Source organism: Hemitrygon akajei, unplaced genomic scaffold, assembly GCF_048418815.1.
Source record: "Hemitrygon akajei unplaced genomic scaffold, sHemAka1.3 Scf000065, whole genome shotgun sequence".
In the NCBI taxonomy this organism is placed as follows: Eukaryota; Metazoa; Chordata; class Chondrichthyes; order Myliobatiformes; family Dasyatidae; genus Hemitrygon; species Hemitrygon akajei.
Window position 1 is genome coordinate 4,773,472 of NW_027331951.1, and position 11,338 is coordinate 4,784,809.

Sequence of the window (11,338 nt, forward strand, 5' to 3'; positions counted from 1 at the left end):
TGGTAAGGAGGGATTGTTGAGGATGGTGAGGAGGGATGGTTGAGGATGGTGAGGAGGGATGGTTGAGGATGGTGAGGAGGGATGGTTGAGGCTGGTGAGGAGGGATTGTTGAGGATGGTGAGGAGGGATTGTTGAGGATGGTGAGGAGGGATGGTTGAGGCTGGTGAGGAGGGATTGTTGAGGATGGTGAGGAGGGATTGTTGAGGATGGTGAGGAGGGATGGTTGAGGCTGGTGAGGAGGGATTGTTGAGGATGGTGAGGAGGGATGGTTGAGGATGGTAAGGAGGGATGGTTGAGGATGGTGAGGAGGGATGGTTGAGGATGGTGAGAAGGGATTGTTGAGGCTGGTGAGGAGGGATGGTTGAGGCTGGTGAGGAGGGATGGTTGAGGCTGGTGAGGAGGGATTGTTGAGGATGGTAAGGGGGGATTGTTGAGGATGGTGAGGAGGGATGGTTGAGGATGGTGAGGAGGGATGGTTCAGGATGGTGAGGAGGGATGGTTGAGGATGGTGAGGAGGGATGGTTGAGGATGGTGAGGAGGGATTGTTGAGGATGGTGAGGAGGGATGGTTGAGGATGGTGAGGAGGGATTGTTGAGGATGGTGAGGAGGGATTGTTGAGGATGGTGAGGAGGGATGGTTGAAGATGGTGAGGAGGGATGGTTGAGGATGGTGAGGAGGGATTGTTGAGGATGGTAAGGAGGGATTGTTGAGGATGGTGAGGAGGGATTGTTGAGGATGGTGAGGAGGGATGGTTGAGGCTGGTGAGGAGGGATTGTTGAGGCTGGTGAGGAGGGATTGTTGAGGATGGTGAGGAGGGATTGTTGAGGATGGTGAGGAGGGATGGTTGAGGATGGTGAGGAGGGATTGTTGAGGATGGTGAGGAGGGATTGTTGAGGATGGTAAGGAGGGATTGTTGAGGATGGTGAGGAGGGATTGTTGAGGATGGTGAGGAGGGATGGTTGAGGATGGTGAGGAGGGATGGTTGAGGATGGTAAGGAGGGATGGTTGAGGATGGTGAGGAGGGATTGTTGAGGATGGTGAGGAGGGATGGTTGAGGATGGTGAGGAGGGATGGTTGAGGATGGTGAGGAGGGATAGTTGAGGATGGTGAGGAGGGATTGTTGAGGATGGTGAGGAGGGATGGTTGAGGATGGTGAGGAGGGATGGTTGAGGATGGTGAGGAGGGATTGTTGAGGATGGTGAGGAGGGATGGTTGAGGATGGTGAGGAGGGATGGTTGAGGATGGTGAGGAGGGATGGTTGAGGATGGTAAGGAGGGATTGTTGAGGATGGTGAGGAGGGATTGTTGAGGATGGTGAGGAGGGATTGTTGAGGATGGTGAGGAGGGATGGTTGAGGATGGTGAGGAGGGATTGTTGAGGATGGTGAGGAGGGATTGTTGAGGATGGTGAGGAGGGATGGTTGAGGATGGTGAGGAGGGATGGTTGAGGATGGTGAGGAGGGATTGTTGAGGATGGTGAGGAGGGATGGTTGAGGATGGTGAGGAGGGATGGTTGAGGATGGTGAGGAGGGATTGTTGAAGATGGTGAGGAGGGATGGTTGAGGATGGTGAGGAGGGATGGTTGAGGATGGTGAGGAGGGATGGTTGAGGATGGTGAGGAGGGATTGTTGAGGATGGTGAGGAGGGATGGTTGAGGATGGTGAGGAGGGATTGTTGAGGATGGTGAGGAGGGATTGTTGAAGATGGTGAGGAGGGATGGTTGAGGATGGTGAGGAGGGATGGTTGAGGATGGTGAGGAGGGATTGTTGAGGATGGTGAGGAGGGATGGTTGAGGATGGTGAGGAGGGATGATTGAGGATGGTGAGGAGGGATTGTTGAGGATGGTGAGGAGGGATTGTTGAGGATGGTGAGGAGGGATGGTTGAGGATGGTGAGGAGGGATGGTTGAGGATGGTGAGGAGGGATTGTTGAGGATGGTGAGGAGGGATGGTTGAGGATGGTGAGGAGGGATGATTGAGGATGGTGAGGAGGGATTGTTGAGGATGGTGAGGAGGGATTGTTGAGGATGGTGAGGAGGGATGGTTGAGGATGGTGAGGAGGGATGGTTGAGGATGGTGAGGAGGGATTGTTGAGGATGGTGAGGAGGGATTGTTGAGGATGGTGAGGAGGGATGGTTGAGGATGGTGAGGAGGGATGGTTGAGGATGGTGAGGAGGGATTGTTGAGGATGGTGAGGAGGGATGGTTGAGGATGGTGAGGAGGGATGGTTGAGGATGGTGAGGAGGGATGGTTGAGGATGGTGAGAAGGGATTGTTGAGGATGGTGAGGAGGGATGGTTGAGGCTGGTGAGGAGGGATGGTTGAGGCTGGTGAGGAGGGATTGTTGAGAATGGTAAGGGGGGATTGTTGAGGATGGTGAGGAGGGATGGTTGAGGATGGTGAGGAGGGATGGTTCAGGATGGTGAGGAGGGATGGTTGTGGATGGTGAGGAGGGATGGTTGAGGATGGTGAGGAGGGATTGTTGAGGATGGTGAGGAGGGATGGTTGAGGATGGTGAGGAGGGATTGTTGAGGATGGTGAGGAGGGATTGTTGAGGATGGTGAGCAGGGATGGTTGAAGATGGTGAGGAGGGATGGTTGAGGATGGTGAGGAGGGATTGTTGAGGATGGTAAGGAGGGATTGTTGAGGATGGTGAGGAGGGATTGTTGAGGATGGTGAGGAGGGATGGTTGAGGCTGGTGAGGAGGGATTGTTGAGGCTGGTGAGGAGGGATTGTTGAGGATGGTGAGGAGGGATTGTTGAGGATGGTGAGGAGGGATGGTTGAGGATGGTGAGGAGGGATTGTTGAGGATGGTGAGGAGGGATTGTTGAGGATGGTAAGGAGGGATTGTTGAGGATGGTGAGGAGGGATTGTTGAGGATGGTGAGGAGGGATGGTTGAGGATGGTGAGGAGGGATGGTTGAGGATGGTAAGGAGGGATGGTTGAGGATGGTGAGGAGGGATTGTTGAGGATGGTGAGGAGGGATGGTTGAGGATGGTGAGGAGGGATGGTTGAGGATGGTGAGGAGGGATTGTTGAGGATGGTGAGGAGGGATGGTTGAGGATGGTGAGGAGGGATGGTTGAGGATGGTGAGGAGGGATTGTTGAGGATGGTGAGGAGGGATGGTTGGGGATGGTGAGGAGGGATGGTTGAGGATGGTGAGGAGGGATGGTTGAGGATGGTAAGGAGGGATTGTTGAGGATGGTGAGGAGGGATTGTTGAGGATGGTGAGGAGGGATTGTTGAGGATGGTGAGGAGGGATTGTTGAGGATGGTGAGGAGGGATGGTTGAGGATGGTGAGGAGGGATTGTTGAGGATGGTGAGGAGGGATGGTTGAGGATGGTGAGGAGGGATGGTTGAGGATGGTGAGGAGGGATGGTTGAGGATGGTGAGGAGGGATTGTTGAAGATGGTGAGGAGGGATGGTTGAGGATGGTGAGGAGGGATGGTTGAGGATGGTGAGGAGGGATGGTTGAGGATGGTGAGGAGGGATTGTTGAGGATGGTGAGGAGGGATGGTTGAGGATGGTGAGGAGGGATTGTTGAGGATGGTGAGGAGGGATTGTTGACGATGGTGAGGAGGGATGGTTGAGGATGGTGAGGAGGGATGGTTGAGGATGGTGAGGAGGGATTGTTGAGGATGGTGAGGAGGGATGGTTGAGGATGGTGAGGAGGGATGATTGAGGATGGTGAGGAGGGATTGTTGAGGATGGTGAGGAGGGATTGTTGAGGATGGTGAGGAGGGATGGTTGAGGATGGTGAGGAGGGATGGTTGAGGATGGTGAGGAGGGATTGTTGAGGATGGTGAGGAGGGATGGTTGAGGATGGTGAGGAGGGATGATTGAGGATGGTGAGGAGGGATTGTTGAGGATGGTGAGGAGGGATGGTTGAGGATGGTGAGGAGGGATGGTTGAGGATGGTAAGGAGGGATGGTTGAGGATGGTGAGGAGGGATTGTTGAGGATGGTGAGGAGGGATGGTTGAGGATGGTGAGGAGGGATGGTTGAGGATGGTGAGGAGGGATAGTTGAGGATGGTGAGGAGGGATTGTTGAGGATGGTGAGGAGGGATGGTTGAGGATGGTGAGGAGGGATGGTTGAGGATGGTGAGGAGGGATTGTTGAGGATGGTGAGGAGGGATGGTTGAGGATGGTGAGGAGGGATGGTTGAGGATGGTAAGGAGGGATTGTTGAGGATGGTGAGGAGGGATTGTTGAGGATGGTGAGGAGGGATGGTTGAGGATGGTGAGGAGGGATGGTTGAGGATGGTGAGGAGGGATTGTTGAGGATGGTGAGGAGGGATGTTTGAGGATGGTGAGGAGGGATGGTTGAGGATGGTGAGGAGGGATGGTTGAGGATGGTGAGGATGGATTGTTGAGGATGGTGAGGATGGATGGTTGAGGATGGTAAGGAGGGATGGTTGAGGATGGTGAGGAGGGATTGTTGAGGATGGTGAGGAGGGATGGTTGAGGATGGTGAGGAGGGATGGTTGAGGATGGTGAGGAGGGATGGTTGAGGATGGTGAGGAGGGATGGTTGAGGATGGTGAGGAGGGATGGTTGAGGATGGTAAGGAGGGATGGTTGAGGATGGTGAGGAGCGATTGTTGAGGATGGTGAGGAGGTATGGTTGAGGATGGTGAGGAGGGATGGTTGAGGATGGTTAGGATTGAATGAACGGCGAGAGGAGTGAGCGGATAATGAGCTTTAGGCTGCTACGTATTCGACGACGTTGGATGGTCGGGTGGCAAATGTACCGAGCACAAAATGGCCGCCACCCAGGATGAGGTGGACGGCAATAAGGGCGGAGCGAGGGCACTGGGAGCTGCGGGGATCAGGAGTGACAGGACTGGGAGAATTGGCCAGTGATTCACTCAATACTGGCGGAACGGGGAATGGGGTGGTGAAGTTGTGGGAAATTGCGAAATTGCTGCCCGCTGAGGATAAGATGGATCACGAATAAGGGAATGGGAGAGAGAGCTCTGAGTGACGGGTTAGGGAGGCTTCACTGCCCTTCATAAATTAAAACACTTCTGTAAGGTTGCTGCTCAGTTTCCTACACTCCAGGGAGTAAAGACATAGAGTGGCATCCTCTCCCAGCACTGAGGCCTTCTAGCCCTGACCACACACTCGCAAATCTTCCCCGCACTATTTCCACTTCAATCAAGCCTTTTCAAACATAGTAGCTGGAACTATACTTTGTCCTGAAAACACAGTCTCGCCAACGACTTTTACAAAGGCTCCATAGTGGTTAACACAACTCTTTACAGTTGGAACTACCCGGTTTCAACTTTTGAAAGTTTTTGAGAGTTTGCAGGTTCTCACCGTGATCACATGGGTTTCCTCCGGGTGATCCGCTTTCACCCCAGTCTGAAGACGTGCAGGCGGGCAGCTTGTAAATTGTCCTTTGACAAGACTAGGGTTAAATCAGGGGACTTACTGGGCAGCGCGGCTCATGTTATCTCAAAGAGAATAGTGTCCCAACTCCTGCACTCAGTACCCTGACTGCTGAAGGACAGCGTGGCAAACACCCCTTCACAGCCCCGTGTCGCCGCATGGAGTGAACTCATCAGTCCCTCTGGTCTCTGACAATCTCAGACTAGGAGCTCCCAACTCCTGCACTCAGTACCCTGACTGATGAAGGACAGCATGGCAAACACCCCTTCACAGCCCCGTGTCGCCGCATGGAGTGAACTCATCAGTCCCTCTGGTCTCTGACACTCTCAGACCAGGAGCTCCCAACTCCTGCACTCAGTGCCCTGACTGTTGAAGGACAGCGTGGTAAACACCCCTTCACGGCCCCGTGTTGCCGCTGTGAGTGAACTCATCAGTCCCTCTGGTCTCTGACAATCTCAGACCAGGAGCTCCTTGTTGGAATATTCAGAATGAAACTGAAGACAATCAGGAAGAGCTACGGACCAGAAGTTTGATGTTGATCGCATCCCTCAAGAACATGACATGGAGGTGAAGAACAGATTTCTGGATTAATCTTGGTGGAGAGAAAGCCGGAAGAACTATGGATAGAAGTGAGGATCGTTATACAAGAGGTGCCAACAAGAAGTATTGCAAACACAAAGGAGGCCGGGAAAGCAAATTGGCTTTCTGCGGAGGCTGAGCAGTGAAGAGACGTGAAGGCCAATGGAGATTGGAACAAATACCTCCAACTGATCACAAAGTTCAAGAAGATATCAAGGAAAGATACGGAAACTTCCTCAAAGGAGCGATGCAAAGAAGCTGAAGAAGCCAACATTAGAGGAAAAATAAAACAAGAGATCTATTCAAGAAGATTTCAGAAATTAAAGGAACATTTTATGCAAGAATGAGTATAGGAAAAGACAAAAAAATGAAGGACTATATCGAAGCAAAGATATCAAAAAGAAATGGCAGGAGTACATAGAAGAATTGTACAGGAAATATCCCAATAGCAAATACACCTGCAGTGACTTCCTCATCGATCTAGAGCCAGATATTCTGGAAAGTGAAGTCGAATTGAAAACTTTGCCAATAATAAGGCTGCAGGATGAAACAGGAGTTCAGCTGAATTGTTTAAAACGTTAAAAGTTATGCTGTAAAAGTGCTGCGTGCAATTTGCATGCAATCTGGTAAACGTAAAAATGGCCTTTAGACTGGAAAAAAAGAACAGTTTATATCCCAAATTCCAAGAAGGGAAATGTAAAGGAATGTCATATTTCCAACAATTTCACAAATCTCACATGCTAGCAAGGTATTGTTTAAGATAATGCAAGCAAGCCTCCAGCAATAAACGGAACGACAACTGCTGGATGTACAAGCTGGTTTTAGAAGAGGTAGAGGTAGTTGTGCTGTGCTCCAAATTGCTAACTTACACTGGATAACAGAGAAATCGAGAGAATTCCAGAAAAGTATTTATCTGTGTTTTATTGAATATTTTAAAGCCTTCAACAGTGTGGACCACATAAACTGTGGCAAATCCTTAAAGAAATGGGGATACCTCGACATCTGATCTGCCTTATGAGAAACTTGTACGAAGATCAAGAAGCAACAGTTAGAACTGACCACGGAACAACAAACTGGTTCAGGATTGGGATACGAGTGCGATAAGGCTGCATACGACCACCCTGCTTCTTTTATTCCTATACTGAACACATCATGAGCAATGCTGGCATCGAGGACTCAAAGTGTTGTAATCAACAGACAGACAGACATACTTTAATGACCACGAGGGAAAAAGGGTTTTGTTACAGTCGCACCAACCAAGAATAGTGTAGAAATATAGCAATATAGAAACCATAAATAATTAAATAACAGTAAGTGGAATAAGTGGAATTAGTCCAGGGCCAGCCTATGGGCTCAGGGTGCCGGACACTCCGAGGGAGGAAATGTAAAATTGCCGGATGAAACATTAACAGCCTCAGACATGCGGGCGATGCGACTCCAATGGCTGAAAGTGAGAAGGATCTGTGGAAGCTTCTAATGAACGTGAAAGAAGAAAGTGGGAAAGTTGACTTGTTCCTCAATATTAAGTATACCAGCCAGCCCTATCAACTTCGAGGTAATAAATGGAAAGGAAGTGGAAACAGTAACAGATTTTGTCGTTTCAAAGATTTCTATAGCTGGTAACTGCAGCCGGTAAATTAAATAGCTCTTGTTTCCGGACAGGGCAGTAATGGGAAATTTAGATAAAATTCAGAAGCTCAGAGACATAACATCGTCTACGAAGAACCGTAGTGTCGGGTCTATGGTATTTCCAGTTGCGATGTATGGCTGTGAGAGCTGGACTGTTAGTGAGGCTGATTACAAAACAATCGACGACTTTGAAATTAGGTGCTGAAGGAAAGTGTTAAGAGTACATCAGACAGCAAGAAGATCGGACAAGCCAAATTGAAGAAGTAGAGGCAGACTGCTGACCAGGAGTATTGAAAAGCTCCAATGTTTTGGCCACATGTAGTGCGCGCGAGGGCAGTGGGCGGGGCGGTGAGCTGGTGCGCGCGAGGGCCGTGGGCGGGGCGGTGAGCTGGTGCGCGAGGGCAGTGGGCGGGGCGGTGAGCTGGTGCGCGCGAGGGCAGTGGGCGGGGCGGTGAGCTGGTGCGCGCGAGGGCCGTGGGCGGGGCGATGAGCTGGTGCGCGAGGGCAGTGGGCGGGGCGGTGAGCTGGTGCGCGCGAGGCCAGTGGGCGGGGCGGTGAGCTGGTGCGCGCGAGGGCCGTGGGCGGGGCGGTGAGCTGGTGCGCGAGGGCAGTGGGCGGGGCGGTGAGCTGGTGCGCGCGAGGCCAGTGGGCGGGGCGGTGAGCTGGTGCGCGCGAGGGCCGTGGGCGGGGCGGTGAGCTAGTGCGCGCGAGGGCCGTGGGCGGGGCGATGAGCTGGTGCGCGAGGGCAGTGTGCGGGCGGTGAGCTGGTGCGCGCGAGGACAGTGGGCGGGGCGGTGAGATGGTGCGCGCGAGGGCCGTGGGCGGGGCGGTGAGCTGGTGCGCGCGAGGGCCGTGGGCGGGGCGGTGAGCTGGTGCGCGCGAGGGCCGTGGGCGGGGCGGTGAGCTGGTGCGCGCGAGGGCAGTGGGCGGGGCGGTGAGCTGGTGCGCCGCGAGGGCAGTGGGCGAGGCGGTGAGCTGGTGCGCGCTAAGGCAGTGGGCGGGGCGGTGAGCTGGTGCGCGCGAGGGCAGTGGGTGGGGCGGTGAGCTGGTGCGCGCGAGGGCAGTGGGCGGGGCGGTGAGCTGGTGCGCGCGAGGGCAGTGGGCGGGGCGGTGAGCTGGTGCGCGCGAGGGCAGTGGGCGGGGCGTTGAGCTGGTGCGCGAGGGCAGTGGGCGGGGCGGTGAGATGGTGCGCGCGACCGCAGTGGGCGGGGCGGTGAGCTGGTGCGCGCGGCAGATGTGGAGGCTGTAGAGTCAGGGATAGGGAACGGGGAGCGCGTCCCTCGGTCCCGGACTGTGCTGGCTAGCTCACTGAATGAGTCAGAAGTTCGACACCTTAATACAGCTGGGGCAGACGTTTAACACACAAAGTTGAACGCAAATCATTAAATCAAGCAAACCGCTTGTGTTCAGTTCAACTATATAAATACAATAATATCTCCCTTCACATACTAGTAAGCTTACATTAATTGAATTGTCAGAGTTTTTCCAGTCAACGCAACAAAACCCATAATTGGACCACCCGTCCCCTCGAAACTGCTGTGCAGATAATGAGATCACGGCTGAACTGATCTAAAATTTCATTGCGTATTCCCCCATGTGGATCCCTGCATCACTTCAAAGCCGTCTTTGCCTCCACTGGCCATTGTGGAGAAGCGTTCAAAACACCCTCAATCGACACAGGAACAATAGATGTATTGTTCTAAAATGGGAAATTCCGGAAACGGAGAAGGTGCTTGCTGTTTGCATCTCGCACCCTTGCTTTGAAACTGTTGGGCGCTGATCTTAAACTTCACCTGACCGGTGGAAAATGTCACTAGTGCAAACAGAAAACAGCGGGAACACAAAGAGCACCAGCAGCAGAAGTAGCTTAAAAAAACACAAATATCTCCTTGTTCGCTGATGCAAAGCACAGACAACTGGTTAGTTGGAAATAAATATTGGAAATAAATATCACAAGTTGAATTGTTCTCAAGTTAATTCCCCAAGAACATGCTGACAATGTGGGTACTGTGGGCCGTTTCTGTGGGCCCCGCCCGCCGCCCCACACGGAACTTTCGTCACCATGGCAACACACAGAATGCTGGAAGGAACTCAGCAGGTCAGGCAGCATCGATGGATAGGTGTAAACAGACGACATTGCGGAACCAGACCCTTAATCAGGACTGGCGTGGAAAGGGTAAGAGGGCAGATGATTGACTGATTTGGAAGGTGGGGCTTGTTGTTCTGTGAGACTCGGTGCTCAGGGTCTGTGTGTAAGCGGCTGCCCGTCAGTGCGCGTTCCTCAGAACAGGGAGCGGCGTTCCGCTGAAATCCTATCCAACCGGTTCGACAAGACACTGTGGTTCAAATGTGAAGGCAGTTTAATATTGTATTTAACCCTTTCTGCTACAGGGAAGAGCGGTGGAACCAATGGCGCGATGTAAAAACACTACCTGTGGCCTCCAAGGTGACTGGACTGTTTTTCCACAGATGCTGCCTGGCCTGCAGAGTTCCTCCAGCATTGTTGGCGTGTTGCTCGGATTTCCATTTTCTGCTGTTTTCTCTTGTTCGAGAGAGATCGGTGACGCGTCGCTGCCCCGTGGGATATTTCATATGTTTCTACCAGGTGAAAGATTCCTTCTGCTCTCACTCAGTAGTACCCAGCTCGCTTCTCTTAATCCATTTGTACAATTGACTCGTTAGCACGAACACGTCAGGACTCCCTTCCCCCACTAAATTCACTCCCGATCCCGAACAAAGCCTCGCCTCGCTGAATAGTTGTGCTTGTGCAGAATAATAGACAACACTTACCTCTGATATCGTAACCGGTTGGTGTTCAGTGTGGTCCCGGAAAAACAGTCTGATATCCGGGTGTGACGGACAATGGTCCGGGAACCGGTTTGTTCTCCCTGTACGGAGAGTTGAGTCTATGCTGCTGCTCCCGAGGACATTCGGCTGTGAACCGATGGACAGGGCCGGGTGAGCCGGGGTAGAGCGGGACTGCCGCGGTCCGGGTCACACTAACTCTCACCGGCTCAGGACGGGTCTGACTGCTGGAGGAGGCGGGAGTGGGATCAATGTAGCAACCTTAAAGAGGCAAACAAACAGGCTGCGTTAAACTTTCTGTCGGACTTCCGCCCAGATCCCTCCTTTTTCTTTCATCGCAACCAGTGGGGCGGAGTTTGTCTGTTTAACCCAGCCAGTCCCAGGCTAAGAATTTGATCCAGCCCGGGTTCTGGGAGGGGCTGAGTTTCTGCCCCCTGTGTCTAAACAGGACTGCCCGGCGTAGGTAGTTTCAGCTCCAACGTCACTCACCTGTTCAGTTGCGGGGAGCCGCCTTTCTGCTGAAATTAATCCAAACACCTCCGACCATATATATTCACACTCAACTGTAATAAATCTGGTCAACGATTTCCTCAGCGCCTCTCGATTCAGGGGAATTGTTTAACTCTAACACTAGAGATTATTGCAGTTCCATGCGGACAACTATTATTACAAGAAACCCCGTCGCCCACGGTTAACAGCGGGTTTCTTTTCACAAGCAATGTTTGTTGGTTCTCACCCCGCCGGTAATACTTGTGGAATTGGTTTCCGGCCATTCCAAATGGCCAGACGTTTTCCCGGGAAAGGTATCCTGGACCGGTTTATTTAAAAAGAAAATCCTTGAAGAATATTTTCAAGCCAACTGCAGACGGTTCGAGTTTGAGATAAACATAAGGTGCTGGAAACTGGCGGCAAACAGGACAACAACTGTCACTGGTAATGTTG

The 11,338-nt window shown here is 52.4% G+C and overlaps 1 protein-coding gene across 1 annotated transcript in view; it reads right to left on the reverse strand.

Moving 5' to 3' along the window:
- The window catches only part of LOC140721934 (NACHT, LRR and PYD domains-containing protein 12-like), a 76,890-nt gene extending 66,208 nt beyond the window's left edge, over nucleotides 1–10,682 (reverse strand). The window contains exon 1 of the mRNA XM_073036756.1: nucleotides 10,382–10,682. The gene's annotated coding sequence lies outside the window, so the exon portion shown is untranslated. The remainder of the gene's footprint in view (nucleotides 1–10,381) is intronic.
- Between the last annotated feature and the right edge of the window lie 656 nt (nucleotides 10,683–11,338).